This window comes from Episyrphus balteatus, chromosome 1, assembly GCF_945859705.1.
Source record: "Episyrphus balteatus chromosome 1, idEpiBalt1.1, whole genome shotgun sequence".
Classification (NCBI taxonomy): domain Eukaryota; kingdom Metazoa; phylum Arthropoda; class Insecta; order Diptera; family Syrphidae; genus Episyrphus; species Episyrphus balteatus.
The window spans coordinates 73,812,933-73,830,694 of record NC_079134.1 but is presented as its reverse complement, the minus strand read 5'-3'; the positions used below and the strand labels follow the sequence as shown (position 1 = coordinate 73,830,694).

Here is a 17,762-nt window from a genome sequence, read left to right as displayed (position 1 = left end):
CGTATTTAAAAAAACAACCTGAACAATAAATGCATTTTTTTCTCTAATATTTTTTTCATAAGGTAGGTTGGGATGAGGAATAAAAATATGAGCATGAGGTGATCTGTGGTGTTGCAATATTGTTTGCCAATTAAAAAAATGGAAAGGCTAAAAGAAAATCGTCGTTTTGAAGTAAGAGAGCACCAAAGAAAATAGAACTCAGATACGATTACCACTCAAGACCGTTGTGCACATATTTTTTTCTTTCTGCCCATATAAATAGACCTTGTGGCTCGAGTATCGAGTCTTCCTGGCGCACGTTTTTTGTTTCTTTCTATCAAAAGAAAATACGGTTGACGCTGGTCAGTCTGGCTCAACGAGAACGGTTCATGAAAAAAAACAACAAAAAAAACTTACTCAGTAGTTCAGTACCTAACCTACTCACAAAAGATCTATTAGAATAGAAAGAAAGAATAAGGAATATGTACCTACTTGTACATATTTGGGTTGGTTTTTTGTTTTTGTTGGTTTTTTTTGCAATTTAGTTTTATTTTTGTTTCCTTGGATGGCGGGGTTGAGTAGAAATTTTGTTCTTTAATATTATTTTTTCATAGGATAGGTTAGGGTTAGAAATAAACAAATGAGATCTGGTTTTGGGATATTTTTTTGTAAATCAAGGAAAAAAGAATGCATGCACAGTTTTATTTGTTTGCGCATTGATTTGTTTTGTGTTTATTTTTTTTTTGTCTTGTTGAGCTGGGGTATCAAATCATGAGTATCTAAGTAGGTAGGTGAAACAAGTAGGTTGTAGGTACCTACATATAGTAACATATCTGCTACACTTTGTTTTTAATTTTGATCAAGTTAAGTTAGTAGGTAGGTACATCGTACATACCTATTTCGATCAAATAAAAACTATGTACAAACGTTACTTAACGTAGGTAGAACACAGGTATACTTACACAAATAAACTCATTTAAATCGTAGTCAGTCAGATATGTTTGTAATTATATTATGTATGTAACAAATTATTACGTATCTCAATAGCTGCGTTCCTTTGGAAATATTTATCTACTTTTTAGTACTTAAAACTACTTTGAACTACTTTTGCTATACTGAAAAAGTAGTTCAAAGCAGCTTTAAGTACAAAAAAGTAGATAAATATTCCCAAAGGAACGCAGCTATTGTTGTAGGTACATTATAATAGGCAGGTTTATGAAATTAAACTAGTTTTACCAACTTTAGATTTTGATCAACTACTTACGATTTTTATTCACAAAACAGAACATAAAAATTTATTTTACAAAAGAAATTATAAATTGTATGTACAAAATAACAACACAGGGATTTTTCGGGTTCCGTAGCCAGAATCATGTAGAGACAAATAATATTTGAAAATAAATAGGTAGGTAAGTATGTACTTACGAATTTTCAAAAACATACAAATGTTTAAATTGAAATACCTACCTAGTTGCGTTAAAAATACCTAATCATCATCATCATATAATAAAACGGCGAACGCGAATTTTGTGGTACAAACTACGCGGCCCACAAAAACCGAAGGGGCATAAATTATATACCGACCGATAGCAAATGTTCCCTAGATGTGCAGAATGCAAAATTTTTAAAGTTTTTATTAACCGAAATAGGTAATTTGATTAAAATAAAATTCGATATTTTAGTAAAAAAAAAAACAACAAAGCAAAAAAAAAACAACTGGAAATATCTGTTGGAAAACTTCCAATGGACTGGAATGAAATGTCATTCATGACTGAATGAATGAATGAAAGCATTCAGCGAAAATCAAAAAACATTAAGGTGGGTTCACATTGGTGCGTTGTTTTAAGATCGCATGTAAACTATGGTTACCTTTCATTGTTTTAGTTATCTAAGTTTAGAAGTAAGATGTTTTTTTTATTACCATGCATTTTTTTTTTTGTTAAAATCGAATTCTATTAGAATCGAGTCTATTACTATTATCTTTTGTAAACACTTTTGATACCAATGAAATCTTTTTTTGGCCTTTTCTTTCTTGAAAAAACATAAGAATTTGTCAGCAATTACATGAAGCCTCAAGAGGCGCGACTCTTTTTAAACATAATGAGTGCAAAAGAGAAAAAAGATGAAAGAAAAATTTATCCGACCGGAGAGTCGTCATATTTCTTTTTGCTACTAGGTGCAATACAACAACAACAAATTTTAATTCAAAAGATAAATGTCAAATTTGAGTCCTTGACTCTAGAGGCATCGTGTAATAGTACGCGCCTCACAAAATGATTACACACCCGACAAACAATTTTGGTTATATAAAGCTTTACAGATGCAATTGTTGCTTCTTTAAAGCATTATAGAAGCAAAATTGTAAGTAGGGCAGCCACACAAAAAAATATAAAAGTTCTGACCTGGGATTGCGACTAAGTTTTTCATATAGTTTTTCAGTTTTTGGGTCGCTGAAACCGAATCCGAAGTTCGTTTTGCTCCATCACGTCAGGTTTTCGAGATAACCTCATAAAATGTCACGAAAACAAAAAAAATTTTTCTCTGATATGGATGTGCGAATATGTTAATCATATAGTTTTTCGATCACTGAATCCAGATTTGACGACAATTTCGCCCTATCACGTCAGGTTTCTGGGATATCCTCAAAAAAATGTCAAAACCAAAAAAACAGAAAATTGACGTGATAGGGCAAAATTGACTTCGAATCTGGATTCAGCGATCCAAAAACTATATGATCAACATATTCGCACATCCAGATCAGAGAGAAATTGTTTTTGTTTTCGTGACATTTTTTGAGGTTATCTCGAAAGCCTGACGTGATGGGGCAAAACGGACTCCGTATTCGGTTTCAGCGACCCAAAAACTGAAAAACTATATGAAAAACTTAGTCGCAACCCCAGGTCAGAACTTTTATTTTTTTTTTGTGTGGCTGTGTATCAAAAGAAAATTCGAAAAAAGAGTCAAGCCTCTTGAGGCTTCATGTAATAGCTGACTTTGACAGTTCCTTTAAGGCTTAACTACATACACCACTTTTTGAAAAAGTACAAAAGTGAAAATATTTTTTTCTTGCTAGCGCAATTTTTTTGTGAAAAAGAGTATGCAAATTGTTTTTTAAACCAAAAAATAAGCTTTCTGCATCATTTGTTTTAGTTTTCCAGCCCGGAAAACTATACAAAAATGCGTTTGAAAATTTTCACTTTTGTACTTTTTCACTTTTTGAGCCAATGTAGTTAAGACTTTACCATTTTACCAAGTTTTCACTTTTAGACGTTTACATTTCGTCGCCTCAATAAAATATTGTCGTATGTGCAAAATTGAGGTTTTGAGATTTGAATGCAGTTTTGCTAATTGATTTTTTCTCCTTCGTTCTGTGAAATCCGTATTTCGATATCTGTATCCGTTTCCGAGATAATCGCTATGCATTTTGTCGTATGTGTAGGCTTACAAACATTTTCAGTGGCTTTTTGTCGTAAGTGCACAGAAAACGTGCACATACGACAAAAATTATCACATACTACAATTTTTTCATACAAATCAGTGTTTTTCTTCGTTCGGTAAATTACTGTCGTATGTGCTGTTTTTGCAACACATACAACAATATTTTACTGGAATTTCAGTAAACGTTTGTCGTTTGTCCCATAAGGAAATACACTGACGAGTGTAATTTCAGTTGCAATCAAGATGTCGAGCAGGTCGGACGAGTCGACCTGCGCCAAGTTTATCCGAGGAGCTTTATGCTCTATGTTATGCATACAAAATACATAAAATAGTGGTTTTATGATTTTATTAATTTAACATACGTAAAGAAATATTGGATGATGAATTCTTTGATGCCGATCTTTTAGGTTCCCCCAATGTTTCGAATCCAGTGGCAATGAAAACTTGGCCCTACGAAATTTGTATGAAGCTTTTATCGTGCTATCTTAAAATAAAAATGTAATAATTGAATAGCAATGCCGACTTTTCACGAGTCGATTTTAGCCGCACGATATGTCGGTCGACTTTTTTTTCTATTTATGTGATTTTTGATATTTGATATTTCTCACTTCCAAATTAAAAAAGTTCCATCATTTTATAGGTGAACTGCTTCTAAACCATTTGTTTAGAAGTTAGATGTAGGTATGTTATTTAACCATTGATGTTTTTGTTAAAATTGAGTTTTGCTAGACTCGGGTTATTACCAAGAGCCAATGTGATTTTAAAAAGTTTATAAATTAACGTTAGTTATTTGTTTTTCGCATTGAATTTGACATCTATTTGTCGTAGGTTAGGTTAGGTTAGGTAGAAATGGCTGTCAGGAAAACAACTGACACACTTAGACCATTTATCGGTCCGTTGTGATACCATGATTTTGTGAGGAAATTCCTCACTAATTAAACCAGTTGGAGCTTTTAATAAAGCGGTGAAGGTTGAAGATGTCAGTATTGATTAGTTCACTGGTATCTTCTAAGAAATATTTTTCCAGGTATTTTTTACGTCTACTGGAAAGGGCAGGACATGAGCAGAGAAGATGTTGGATTGTTTCTTCTTCTTCCTCATCAAGGCAACTTCTACAGAAGTCGTTAGAGATTACGCCAAGTCTTATGGCGTGTCTACCTATGAGACAGTGTCCTGTTAAGACACCTATTACAGAGCTGATATGCAATCTGCTTAGAGAAAACAAATTTTTTGAACGTTTTGGATCTAGCCTAGGCCAGATCTGCTTGGTCGTTTGGCAAGTTATAATGTTTGACCATCGTATGTTTGTTGCCTCTATAGCTTCTTGCTTCAGCATGAGTTTGCACGTTGCGATTGGTATACCAATATTTGCCTTATTGGGTAAAATTGGTATTAGAGTTCCATTTCTGGCGAGTTCGTCTGCTTCACAGTTTCCCAGAATATCTCTGTGACCCGGCACCCAGAAAAGGTGAATGTTAAACTGTTCTGACATCTCCATGAGAGATGATCGACAGTCGCGGGCAGTAACGGAGTTTGTGGAAACCGAAGCTGCGAGAAGATGCGGATATCCGATGTAGATATCACGTTTTCTTTGAGCCAAGTCAGTACTTCTTTAATCGCCATTATTTCCGCTTGGAACACGCTGCAGTGATTAGGGAGACGGAAGGAGAGACTAACATTAAGTCTATCGGAGTAAACCCCGCCACCCACTCCGTCATTGGTTTTAGAACCATCTGTATAGAAATGAATTGAATCATCTCTTAGAAACTCGGCATTGTCCCATTCTGATCTATTTGGGATGGTGACTTCATAATTATTGCCGAAAACCAATTGTGGGGTGGTGTAGTCGGAGTGACTGTGGATTGATCCGAATGAATTCAGAATATTTGTGTGGCCAATAGAGTTATTGGTCCATTGAGAGATGGCTTGGAGTCGAATAGCAGTGCTCGCGGCCACCTGCTTGCTGAATATATCTATGGGTGGAAGATTGAGTAATATATCAAGAGCGGCGGAAGGTGTCGAACGGAGAGCTCCGCTGATGCACATGCAGGCTGAACGTTGGACTTTGCTTAACTTGTCTCGATATGTTACTTTTTCCAGAGCAGTCCACCAAACTGCTACCCCGTAAGTGAGAATAGGTCTGATGACTGCAGTGTATAGCCAATGAGTTATTTTAGGAGATAGTCCCCATTTATTCCCTATAGCTTTTTTGCAAGAAAAGAGTGCCACTGTGGCTTTTCTTATTCTTTCTTGTATGTTGGTTTTCCAGTTTAATTTGCTATCCAAAATAAGACCCAGGTATTTGGCTTCGCTGGCAAAATTAAGTGGAACACCATTAATAGAGGGGGGGTTTAGTTGTGGAATTTTATATTTCTTTGTAAAGAGGACAAGTTCTGTTTTTTGAGGATTAACCCCCAATCCACAGTTTGTTGCCCATTTTAGTAGCTTATTTAGAGCAGTTTTCATTAGTTCTATTATAGTATGGAGATGTTTTCCTGATATGGCAATGGCGACGTCGTCAGCGTATGCAATCACTTTGAATCCATCTACTTCTAGACCGACTAGTAGTTCATTAACCACTAAGTTCCACAGGAGTGGGGAGAGTACCCCTCCTTGTGGTGTACCTCTACTAACAGATCTTCTTGCTGAGAAATCTCCTAGAGTTGAGTTAATAATTCTGCTTTTCAGCATAAGGTCTATTAGCTCGCTCAGTGAGCTATCTACTTTAAGGTTCTTCAGTGCATTTGTGATTGCTATGTTGCTGACGTTGTTGAACGCGCCTTCAATATCAAGAAATGCAACTAAGGTGAACTCTTTATGATGGAGGGAATATTCAATAGTGCGCACTACAGTATGTAGTGCTGTTTCAACCGATTTCCCTTTACAATAAGCGTGTTGTGCTGTAGATATAAGATTGGGATCTATGACATTACGCAAGTGGATATCAATCATTCGTTCTAAGGTTTTAAGAAGGAATGATGATAGGCTGATAGGTCGGAGGTCTTTCGGATTGACATGAGAGAATTTGCCTGCTTTGGGTATGAATACAACTTTAACTTCTCTCCATAGGGCAGGGATGTGTTTCAATTTTACACATCCATTCAGAATTATCTCTAAGATGGGAATTAGAATATCTGATGCCATTTGAAGTTCGGCTGGTATTATACCATCCGGTCCAGCGGATTTGTATGGTTTGAAGGCGTTGATGGCCCACTTTAACTTCTCTCTTGTAATCAGACCAAGATTGTTTTTTGAATGTGTGTCTGGCCCTGATGGGTCGACTCTGTTTATAATGTTTGAGCTACTTGGAAAATGAGTATCTAGTAGCAAATTGAGTGATTCTTCACAGGAGTTGGTCCAGGCCCCGTTATTTGTTTTCAAGGCACTGGGCATTAAGGGGTTTGTTGAGAGAATTTTTCTTAATCTAGAGGCTTCTGAAGAGTCTTCTATTTTTTCACAGAAATTTCTCCAAGAAGATGTTTTACATTTTCTTAGCTGTTTTTTGTAGACTTTCAGGGATTCTTTGTATAGGTCCCAGTCTGAAACATCTCTAGTGGATTTGGCGAGATTGAAGAGTTTTCTACAAGCTTTTCTGTGCGGTTCTAGCCCTGAGTTCCACCAGTGTGGCTTCTGCTTTCCTCTTACTTGTATGAGTGGGCAGGAGTTATTCATTGATAGGTTAAGGGCAGAAGTGAGATCATTGACTTTGTTGTCGAGATCGATTGTATTTGAGGGATAACTTAGAAGTTCAGGTTTAAGTAAGCTTGTCAGAGTTTCCCTGTATTTTTGCCAGTTAGTTTTGCGATAGTTTCGGAATGCTAACTGTTTAGTAGTCACATCGTTAAGACTAAATTGGATGTATCTATGATCAGAGAACGAGTGTTCTTCAGATACTTTCCAATTTAAGATCCTTTGATGAATCGAATCGGAGACAAGAGTAATGTCTAGTACTTCTTGTCGGTTTCTGGTAACGAATGTTGGTTCATTGCCAGTATTACTTACTATCAGGTTAGTACTCAAAATAAAATCAAAAAGTGACTCACCTCTATCATTTATGTCGGTACTTCCCCAGACCGTGTGATGGGCGTTTGCATCGCAACCAATTATGAGGCAGATCTTTTGCCTTTCAGCATCGGCTACAAGTCTCCGTAGTTTTTCGCCAGGGAGAGGGCCGAGTTGGTCATGGCCGAGATATGCCGACGCAATCCAGAGTGTTCCTTGGTCAGTTTGCAGTCTGACCGCGGTTACATCTCGATCGCTGTAATTAGGGAGTAAATATACATTAGTATTACTTCTTGCTAATATGCATGATCTGGGGTCACCTTTGTCCGATGCATATAGCAAGTTGTACCCAGGAGTCCTGAGTCCCTGAACCATGGACTTGCAGATCCATGGTTCCTGGACCAGCACCACGTCTTCCCCATTCTTGTGGATTCGGAGAAGAAGGGAGGCCGAAGCCTGCTTGGAGTGGTGAAGGTTAATCTGAACTAACTGGAGCATGAATGCTACTGTTAGTCAGATCAGCCCCCACCACCGTAAGGTCGAGGTCTTCGGATTCTGACTCAGAAGATGAACGTAGGAGTTCATCTTCACTGAGTAGAATCTTGTTGAGATATTCCTCTGTTTCCATCTCAACATCGGAGTTATCTGGTATTGGAGCCATTATGGCTGGCGTTTTAGAGCCCGAGGGGACCTCCTCAGTTGGGGAGATTACCGGCGTATCAACCTCCATTGATGGAGATGGAGGATTGATATTTAAGGCAATGTCTTCTTCTAAGGAGGGAACCTCAGGTGCCGGAAGTGATGGAGGTGCAGCTTTTGCACTCTCCTCATCTTTTTTATAGATCTTTAAGGTTGTAGAAGTCCATCCAAACCTTATCTGACTTTGGTTCGCGGCTAGGGGAGTCAACGACTCCTTATTGATGACAATTATTGCCGATCTATAAGGGCCCGTTGGCTCCTCCAGCTTTGCGACTTTCCAGTCGTAAGTGGGTAGGGATGGATTTCCAAACTGGATCATTTTGTCGTATGTCGTAAACAAGTTTCGAATAAAACTTTGCTTATTTTTGTCGTATGTGTCATCAATTTGTCGTATGTGTTTGGCTAACAAATAGTTTCTGTGAAAACGTAACATACGACATCGGCATATTGGAGAAAATTGACTATTATTTGTTTCTGGATTGGAATATTGAAATAATTCTAACATAATTCAATAGACAAATATTTTCTGTATATGTCATGATATTTTTAAAAAAATTCGCCTTACAGTTTTCGAGAAAAAAAATGTGAACTTTAATTGCGTTTCCCCAAAAGTAGCCGAATGTAACATACGACATTATTTTATTGAGGCGACGATTTTTGAATAAAAGTCACTAATATTTTATCGCCGCATGGCAAAGCGTTTTTCTTATGAGGTTCAGGGAAAACTAAAAAAAACCGTCTTTTTTCTTCCTTATACCTTCCAGCAGAAAGCTTATTTTTTGGTTTTAAAAACAATTTTTGTAGTTTTTCCAAAAAAAAAAATAGCCCTAGAAAGAAATAAAAATTTTTTACTTTTGTAAATTTCCCACTTTTTCACTTTTTAGGTCGTTGTAGTTATGGCTTTAACATGAAAAAAACGTTGTTGTGCGACGTTGTTGTGAACGCACCTTTAATAAATGTGAACCTTTCTTTAATCATTAATAAGTATCTGAACGCATTCATTAAAATTTTAATGGAAACCTTACCACAAATATCACATTGTATATATATTTCTATAGTACTATCAATCCACGAAAATACTTTAGCGACATCTTTTCGTAGATCTGCACTTCAATTTTCTGCATAAGGTTCAGACATAAAATAAACTAGCGATCCCAGCGGTGGCGACGCAAAACAGAAAATTCTACTTCATGAGAGTACCATTGTATATATATTCTTATAGTACTCTCATGAAGTAGAATTTTCTATTTTGCGTCGCCACCGATGGGATCGCTAGTTTATTTTATGTTTGAACCTTATGCAGAAAATTGAAGTGCAGATCTACCAAAAGATGACGCTAAAGTATTTTCATGGATTGATAGTACTATAGAAATATATATACAATGAGAGTACTATAGGAATATATATACAATGAATATCATTCCAAACTGGAAGTGCGATAAATAACGCCCTCTCCCTTCCGGAAATTTAAACTTCTACAAGCTAAGCTAAGACGAGAACCTAAAAAGTATACAATGATGTGAATGAAAAATTTGAGTGAAGTTGGTGGAAGTTGAATCATTGTATTTATATTTCTATAGTACTATCAATCCATGAAAAGACTTTAGCGACATCTTTTGGTAGATCTGCACTTCAATTTTCTGCATAAGGTTCAAACATAAAATAAACTAGCGATCCCAGCGGTGGCGACGCAAAACAGAAAATTCTACTTCATGAGAGTACTATAAGAATATATATACAATGGTTGAATGATTGAATGATGGAATTTGAATGAATGGAACATGAAACAGGTTGAATTGAATCGCAAAATGCAAGGTGCAAACACAATGCATTAAGGCGATTACACTTTGCATTTTCTTTTTCGATACTTTTTTTTACGTAGTTGAGTGCAGTTAAAACGTAGTTCAACAATATCTAAATCAGGTTTAAAAAATATCAAAAAGTAGGTATATATTATATATATTTGTGTATTTTGTCTTCAAAAAGTGTAGTTAATCGCAACAACAAATACTATACAAAATAATGAAACTATTTTGGTATAATTGTGTTTAAAGTTGTTGCAAATAAAAAAAAAAAAAAATACAGAAATTGGCGCTCGAATTTCGAGGGCGGGGTCGGCTAGTATGTATAAATATGCTAACAAATTTAAGGAGTATCTAGGTACCTATATTAATTTTGTTTAGCCTTTCAGTATTTTAACTTGAAAACAAATCGATATCTTTAAAACATATTTTTAAAAAAATCGTGCTAGTTAGATTATCTATAAATCAAGAACAGCGGAAACGGAGAACATTCAAATGTCTGGTTTGTCTTTGATCCATATTGCAGAACCAAAATATTTAAATACCTAACTATACACCCACCGAAATAACTATAAAGGCAGTCGATTTTTTTCGCTTTTAAACCATATAAAGGATATTTAATTTTTACTCCTTGCACGAATAAGATGACAAGTAAATACTGGATTGTTTGCCACCCTTTATTTTTATTTAATTCGTTAAACTTAATTTTTAAAATTATTTTTTTAATTTCTGGTGCGAAATAATTATAAAGGCACAGCTGATTTTCACATTAAAAGTGTGTTTTAGCGGGATCAAATGTAACCAAAAGTAAGCAAAACAGTTGGAAAATGAATTTAACCCATTATGAACATTTTATAAGTAAAATTTTTCGGCTTTTTTATAATAAGGCGTGAAAAACCCTTGACACAGGCAGAAATGGGCAAAATCAAGGCTTACCATGAAAATTGATTGTCCAGTTGATTCTCCAAATCTGGAGGAGAAGAAAGGTCCGATTGTGTAATTGATAATTTAATTTACAAAGATGACAAGTATGGTTACCTAAAACGATCCGGAAAGAAGCCTTTGGCCGAAAAGAGAGCCAAAAGTGATAAAAAATGAAGTAATTTTCATGAGAATTTGATAACAAGAGAAGTTTTCGTGAAAATAAACTTGATAGTGGGAGTACGGCAAATGCAGCAAGTAATTAAGGTGGAATTAAGTCATTCCTACGAAAGAAAATGTGGAAAACCGGCGCCCTTGTCAAAGCATAAACTTTCCCGCTTTCGAATCGGTGAAAATCATAGATTCTGGGATGAAAAATGGTTCGACGTCGAAGTTCGACGATTATTAAAAATGAACTATTTATTGCCCACACTTTGCATTGATTTGTTTTTTCTATGGAGAATTTTTTTTTATTTAGGTACAATAGGTAGGTACATTTTTTTGTAAGGAAAATATTGTTTTTGTCAATAAAGATGGTGCAATAGTATTTTTTTAATGCAAAACATTATCAAGTTGCAGTAAATAGTTGTTTTAAAAAATATTTTTTGCAACCCTGATTTATTTTTTTGTATTTTTTGCTTCCATCAAAAAAATAAAGTTCACCTGTTTGAATGCAATTCAAATGTAAACAAAAACATGAATAGAATTCGCCAATTCATTCACTCTACTCTATCTAAGAACCTGCTTACCTACCTATCCACCTACCTAAATTTTCACAGATTTAAGCGACCCATACACATACACACCAGACAAAACACTTGTGTGGTCACCGGCTTAATATATACCTACGCAGATACACACTGTGCTCATGTTCATATTTCACCAACACTCTGCACCTCATATGTATACCTAGATGTCTACACACAATTGAACAATCTGATCGGTGCCGAGTGCCCATGAAATCTCAAGATCAGCCGACACTCTCTTATAAAATATTTTCATTTACATACAGTTTATGTACATATCTTCGGCGTAAAGCAAAATTGGTCTAACCCTTCAAGCAAACAAGTCCGACCTCGGTCCGAATCCGCTCCGCCTGAGGCGGAGCTGAGTCCGATTTCGGATCAGAAACTGGTCCGAAGGCGGCTCAAATTAGTATGGAAATTATAATCACCGCGAAGTCGATTGCATATGTATTAGTGTGGTGAAAATCTCCATTCCGAGAAAACGAAGGCGAAGTCGGAACGAATGACGTCCGGCATTTAAACATCGATCGATACTCGAGTATCGAATATATTTGACATTTCTAACCTAAAAAAAATTTTTGTATTTTAATGTTTTTGTAGCAAAAGAAATTACAATAAATACAATATTAAATATTAAAATAAATATTAAATAAAATAAATCTTATAATTTGTTGTTGCTGCTGTTGTTGGTGAACCTATGGATGTCCAGTATTTCCTCCACTTTGTGAGTGGTGGCCGGGTGGTTTTTGAGAATGTGCCTATGAATAGAAAAATTGTTATTTGATTGTTATTATATTTAAGAATCAGTAGGAAAGTATATTGATAGTAATAAAACGCTAGAACAAAATTTATAACACTGCCGATATTTTGATTTACCTTTCGCTTCCTCCACTCGCTCACTTACTTACTTTTTTTTTATTGTTTTATTAATTTTGACGTTTAAACAAATTTGCAAAATGGGGTTGCACTTATCTCTATCATATGGTGTTTTCCTTTTCGCACTTTTTCACCACGATTCTCGTTCGACTTTTGTGTTCATACACAAAAAGTTGCAAGTGTGTGAGTGCAACCCCGCTTTTCTCGGTCGGAGGTCGGAGTTTCTTTTCTGAACTCCGTTTTCTTGCTTGAAGGGAAGTCCTTAAGAAATCCTATGTACGATATATACCTATTTGAAATATTTTACAGCAGCTGATTGCTTAGAAAGTCAAATCGAATTGAAACCACTTCTAACTACCCACATGCACTCCTTTTTTCATTTTCGCGGGAGAGTGAGTAAGGTCATGGTCGTAAGGGATCCTTTCTTATTGTTCTCTTTTTAAATTAAAAAAAAAGCTTTTTTGTCGGCTGAAAAATTCTCTTCTCCTTTTTGATTCCAATTTAAAAAGCTCTTGTCGGCTGAAACGTGTCGGCTGGAAAAAATTTTAATGACATCATTTTTCTATGGGATGCGATATCTGTATATAATTGTCTGTGTTGTTATGAGCCATGTTTTCATTTACCCCTGTTTACAATTACCCACATTGGCCCTATGTTTTATTTATCTTTTCCGATGTATTTGGATCTTTTTATCTTTTGTTTTGTATCAAATCCTTTTAAAAATTGTGGAATAACAAACTAAAAGATCAGTTTTGCACTCGTTCCTTATGTGCTTGAAAGTTTGCATATACATAAATAAGTCACCATTAAATGTAGTTTGGAAAACTACATCGGCTATAGATTCGTTCCAAGATTCTTGACTTGTGGAGTAAGCTCTGTAAAAACTTGTTCATATAACACTAGGTAGGATTTTGTGTGCTCTTCACTGCACTGCACTACTTCAATAAATGTTTCAACTCTACTGGAGTTATTGTTATGAGCTGTTTAAGCATTACCAAAAGCTTCAAGAACAGGTCCAGCACTTAGAATAGTTTGTTGTACACCAGATTAATGTGATGCTTTTTGTGACAAAGCAGTAAAATAGTGGAATGGAAAATTTTGTGCTCTGTTTTCACTAATAACGATATGCTTTTAAGAAATAAAAGAATCTTTACTTTTGTTCTAAAATATTAGTGATTGTCAAAAACTTACTTGATTTCTATTCTCTTTAAGCGTTGAGTAATATTCTTTTTCAGGAATTGCAAATATATGTAATGTATGTCACGGAAAACATATTTTGGGTTATAAATATAATAGAATTTGGACGGATTCAAAGCGACATAAGTATGAGTCTATCCGGCTTCGAGACGTTGCTTTTAGTTGTCCCAAGAGGTTTGATTCTTTTAATAAGTCTGTAAAAATAAAACACCAAATAGTTTTTCGTTAACTTAAATTGTAGACCATACAATTTGACGGTATTAAATATTTATATTTGTTCTATTAGTAAATATGTATGATGGGATGATATTAAATATATAAATATGAAATGCATTTTTTTGGCCTTAACTTTCAAATAAAAAAGGAAGTCAATTGTTTGATTCATCTTTCTAATGCGATGTGGAAATCAAATTGATCTTTGATGACTTCTGCTAAATGTCGTTGAACTCCATGACATTTCTTCAGAGCAACACCGCATTTTCCTAGATGCTAAAAGGCTAATGCCCGTCGTACACTTAGCGTTCAACGCACTCAACGCGAATTTAACAAATTAATTATAAAAAACGACGCCACTATACGTATACTTTTTAATTAATTCGTTTAGTAGCGATCTCCAACTGTTTAAAACTCTTTGTTTGAATATAATTGAAAGCACCATCAATTAGAATTTAAGGTTTTAAATTTGCGTTGAATGCATTGAACGCTAGGTGTACGACGGGCATAATGCACATTTTGTTAGAAACCACATGCATTGCACATGTATTCGTTCTATGGGGAGAAACAACTTTATCAGCGATAGTTTTGTCTATGAATTCTAGCGTTAATGATTTCTTTGGCATCGAGAAACTAATGAAAATAGAATGTGTTCTCCGGATTAGACTTCATATACTAAATGGCATTTCTACTCTTAGACTAGGTTAAAAATGTGTGATGGCTCTCTCCAGACTGCCAAATTCGATCGAAATTTATACATCAAAAGTTAACTGGACGATAGTCGTAAATTTCCTAGGTACAAAAAAAATTAAATTATTCAAAAAGTATACATGAGAATATTATCAAATTGTTTTAATGGATTTCTGCATTTCATATCTGAAGTAAAAAAAATATTTCTTATTTTCAACCATCTTGTCACCATTGACCTTTTTTCCAATCTAAGTCTTGCAGTTGTACAAAATGCACTTTCCAAGGGTTACGTCCTATTAATTCAGCTTTGATATAGGATCTTCCATTACTTTGACATTGTGTCCACTGAATCGGTCACCAAATGCCTTGAAATTAAAAAGAAACAATATAAATAACTGAGCCGAAGTAATTTGTACTTGCTTACTTTTGATATCTGTGGGATGTGTGGGATCCAACATCGATACCAACTTCATCAGCTAAGGTTGCAGCTCCGATAGGGAATCCAAATGTTTTGCTCATTTTGTCCAAGTCCTTTGGATTAACACCTTCTTGAAGAAGCTTAAGATTTTTGATTGTTTTATTAACAAAATAAAGTTGTCTAATTTCAATATCTTACCTCTGATAGATTCTGAAAGCAGTGGCTAAATTTCGAGTAGTAGTTTAGTGACAACTGTGCCTTGTTGGAAGCCTGGTGTTAGGCATAAAATCATTATGCTGTGATTAAAAATATCGTTGTCCAAAGCAGTGGCGTAGATAGCTTTTTGCTAAGGGGGGGGATAAATCTAGTTCGCAAATTTTTTTTTATGTTTTAATAATGCTTCTTTGTATTGTTTTTATTCTCTTTAAATTGGAGAAAGTTCTTTCGGTAGTTGACGTAGAAACCAGCAGTGTAGCTAATATCTTTAATAAAATATAAATACCAGGACAACTTTTTTCGGTGCAGCTTTCGAGCGCTTTCAATGAGTTCATAGAGGAAGTATTTTTCTTTCAAAATTTTTTGTAAAAATTTCATATTTTTTCCAACTTGGCACTAGAACAAAAATTGTGACCAATATTTCTATAGTAAGTTGGAATAGGTGATTCCGTACATGATCGTATTTTTTTTATTAAAAAAACAAAACCGACTTCCATGGATCAAAACTGGGTTTTATGGTTTTTCTAATAGTACTGAACAGGCACCAGCTTTTCAATACCTACAAAAAGAATTATCAAAACTGGTTCACTCGGTCCAAAGTTATGAGGTGACAAACACAAAAAAAAGTACAGACGAATTGAATAACTCCTCCTTTTTGGAAGTCGGTAAAACAGTTAGGAAATCCCGATTGTTTAAATAATATTTCCTTCTTGGATGAAAACTATAAGAAAATCTTATTGTTTTTGTTCAATTTTATGTGGTCTAGTTTTTGGTAAAACTCAACAGTTTCATTAAATTTTTTAGCTGCTTTGTCTATTTCAGACGAAGAATCCTTAGAAGGAACCGAAATCGAGAAAAAGATTGAAAACAGTAACACGAAAATATTCTTTACTGTACTTTGAACCGAAGGGTTCGAACGATTCTTTTGTCGCTTCACTATTCTCTTATGTTTAACGCCTATGTCAAGGATTTCAGCTAATTTTTCCCATATACAAAAAACTTTCGAAAATGAGTCTGCCCGTTTAATTTTTAGTTGATCCCTTAAATCTTTAGCGAGCTTCATTGCTTGGACCAAGTCTAAATTCACTCTTTGAAACACCGACTTAATGGCAACGAAAGTTGGTAAACCATATTTATAACCTTTAAGCTAATCAAGAACTCGAAATCCATAGCGTTTTTTTTCAAAGTGCGCTTCTTCAACTTATTTATTCATGACTGTTTATATCGATCCCAATGGGGGGGATATATCCCCCTGATCCCCCCCCTATCTACGCCACTGGTCCAAAGTAACACCGACGCAAGCCATGTCGCAAATATTCATCGATGACTTCTGAGAAACTATCTCCAGATGCAACCAACATCCAATGGTAGACATTTGGGACACATTCCTTGGGGTGATCTTCTTGGAATTGCTTATTGATTTAGATTTTCTTTCTGTAATAAGATGCGAAAAAACAAGGTCTAGTTCCATTTTTGTTTAATCAAAATATTTTATGGAAATAAAAAATATCAAAACTCTAGTAATTTGTGAGTTGTGACTTGTTCTGAAGGAGATCACAATTTTAACAATTTTTATGAGGCTCACAAGTTGTGAGGTTACCCCAGAATTCGAAAAACCTCACAAAATCAAACTCACCACACCTTATAAGGTTCTTATGAATGTGAGGTTTTCGTTAGAATACGAAAAAGTCACACAGTGAGGTTTGCCAGAATAGGGCTGAAAATTCGACTTTAAGATAGTACCATTGAAATATATATACAATAACCAGTAGACCATGCTCGAATATTAAAGATGAGTGGAAAATAGAAAGCTAATGGCTAAAACAATTCAATTTCAATTCAATTTTGTTTTTATTGAACTTGTTATTTACAATTGACTTAAAATTAACTTGTGTGTAAGATTCATTGATAGATACAAAATTTTGTTGGCACAGAGGGGGCCTAACCTTATACAATGACTAAGTTATAAAATATAAATAAATATTATACACGGATAAACTTAATTTAGAGTCTGCTGACTAGGTTGTCCTCGGGGTGTTCAGACCCGGATGTCCAGTTGTGCGGTTGTTTGAGTTGCGTTGGTTTGGTTAGCGTTAGCCACGGTAGTAAGCCGACTGGGTGTCGGCGTAAAAGTTAACTTCTTTGTTGTCCATTGAAATTATGTTCTCAGCCAGTATATCCAAAGCGCAAAGGTACCTAGGTTCCGGATGTCGTTGTTGGGCTGTCATTCTTCTCATCAGTTGATTGGGATGGTTGGCGATATTTCGACTTTCCTGGCAGCTATTGTTGGCGAGATGGACTTGCAGTAAGTGAGTGAATCATCCGCGTAAAGCAGGTTCTCGCACTCACTTGCAGGTGGTTGGTCTGACGTCAAGATTCTGTAAAGGAAGGGGCCAAGTTTGGATCCGTATCACGTCAGGTTTTTGAAATATCCTCAAAAAATGTCTAAACTCAAAAAAAAATTCTTATCTGACATTTTTTGAGGATATCTCAAAAGCCTGACGTGATATGGCAAAATAGACATCGGATTCGGTTTTAGCAACCCAAAAACTATATGAAAAACCT

The 17,762-nt window shown here is 35.2% G+C and overlaps 1 long non-coding RNA gene across 1 annotated transcript; it reads right to left on the bottom strand.

Moving 5' to 3' along the window:
• Nucleotides 1–12,069: 12,069 nt before the first annotated feature.
• LOC129907794 (uncharacterized) lies at nucleotides 12,070–17,075 on the bottom strand. Its single transcript, XR_008771157.1, has 4 exons — nucleotides 15,180–17,075; nucleotides 14,988–15,121; nucleotides 13,655–14,928; nucleotides 12,070–13,591 (listed from the first exon to the last, which is right to left on the bottom strand). It is a non-coding gene; the product is annotated as an uncharacterized LOC129907794 (long non-coding RNA).
• Nucleotides 17,076–17,762: the final 687 nt, after the last annotated feature.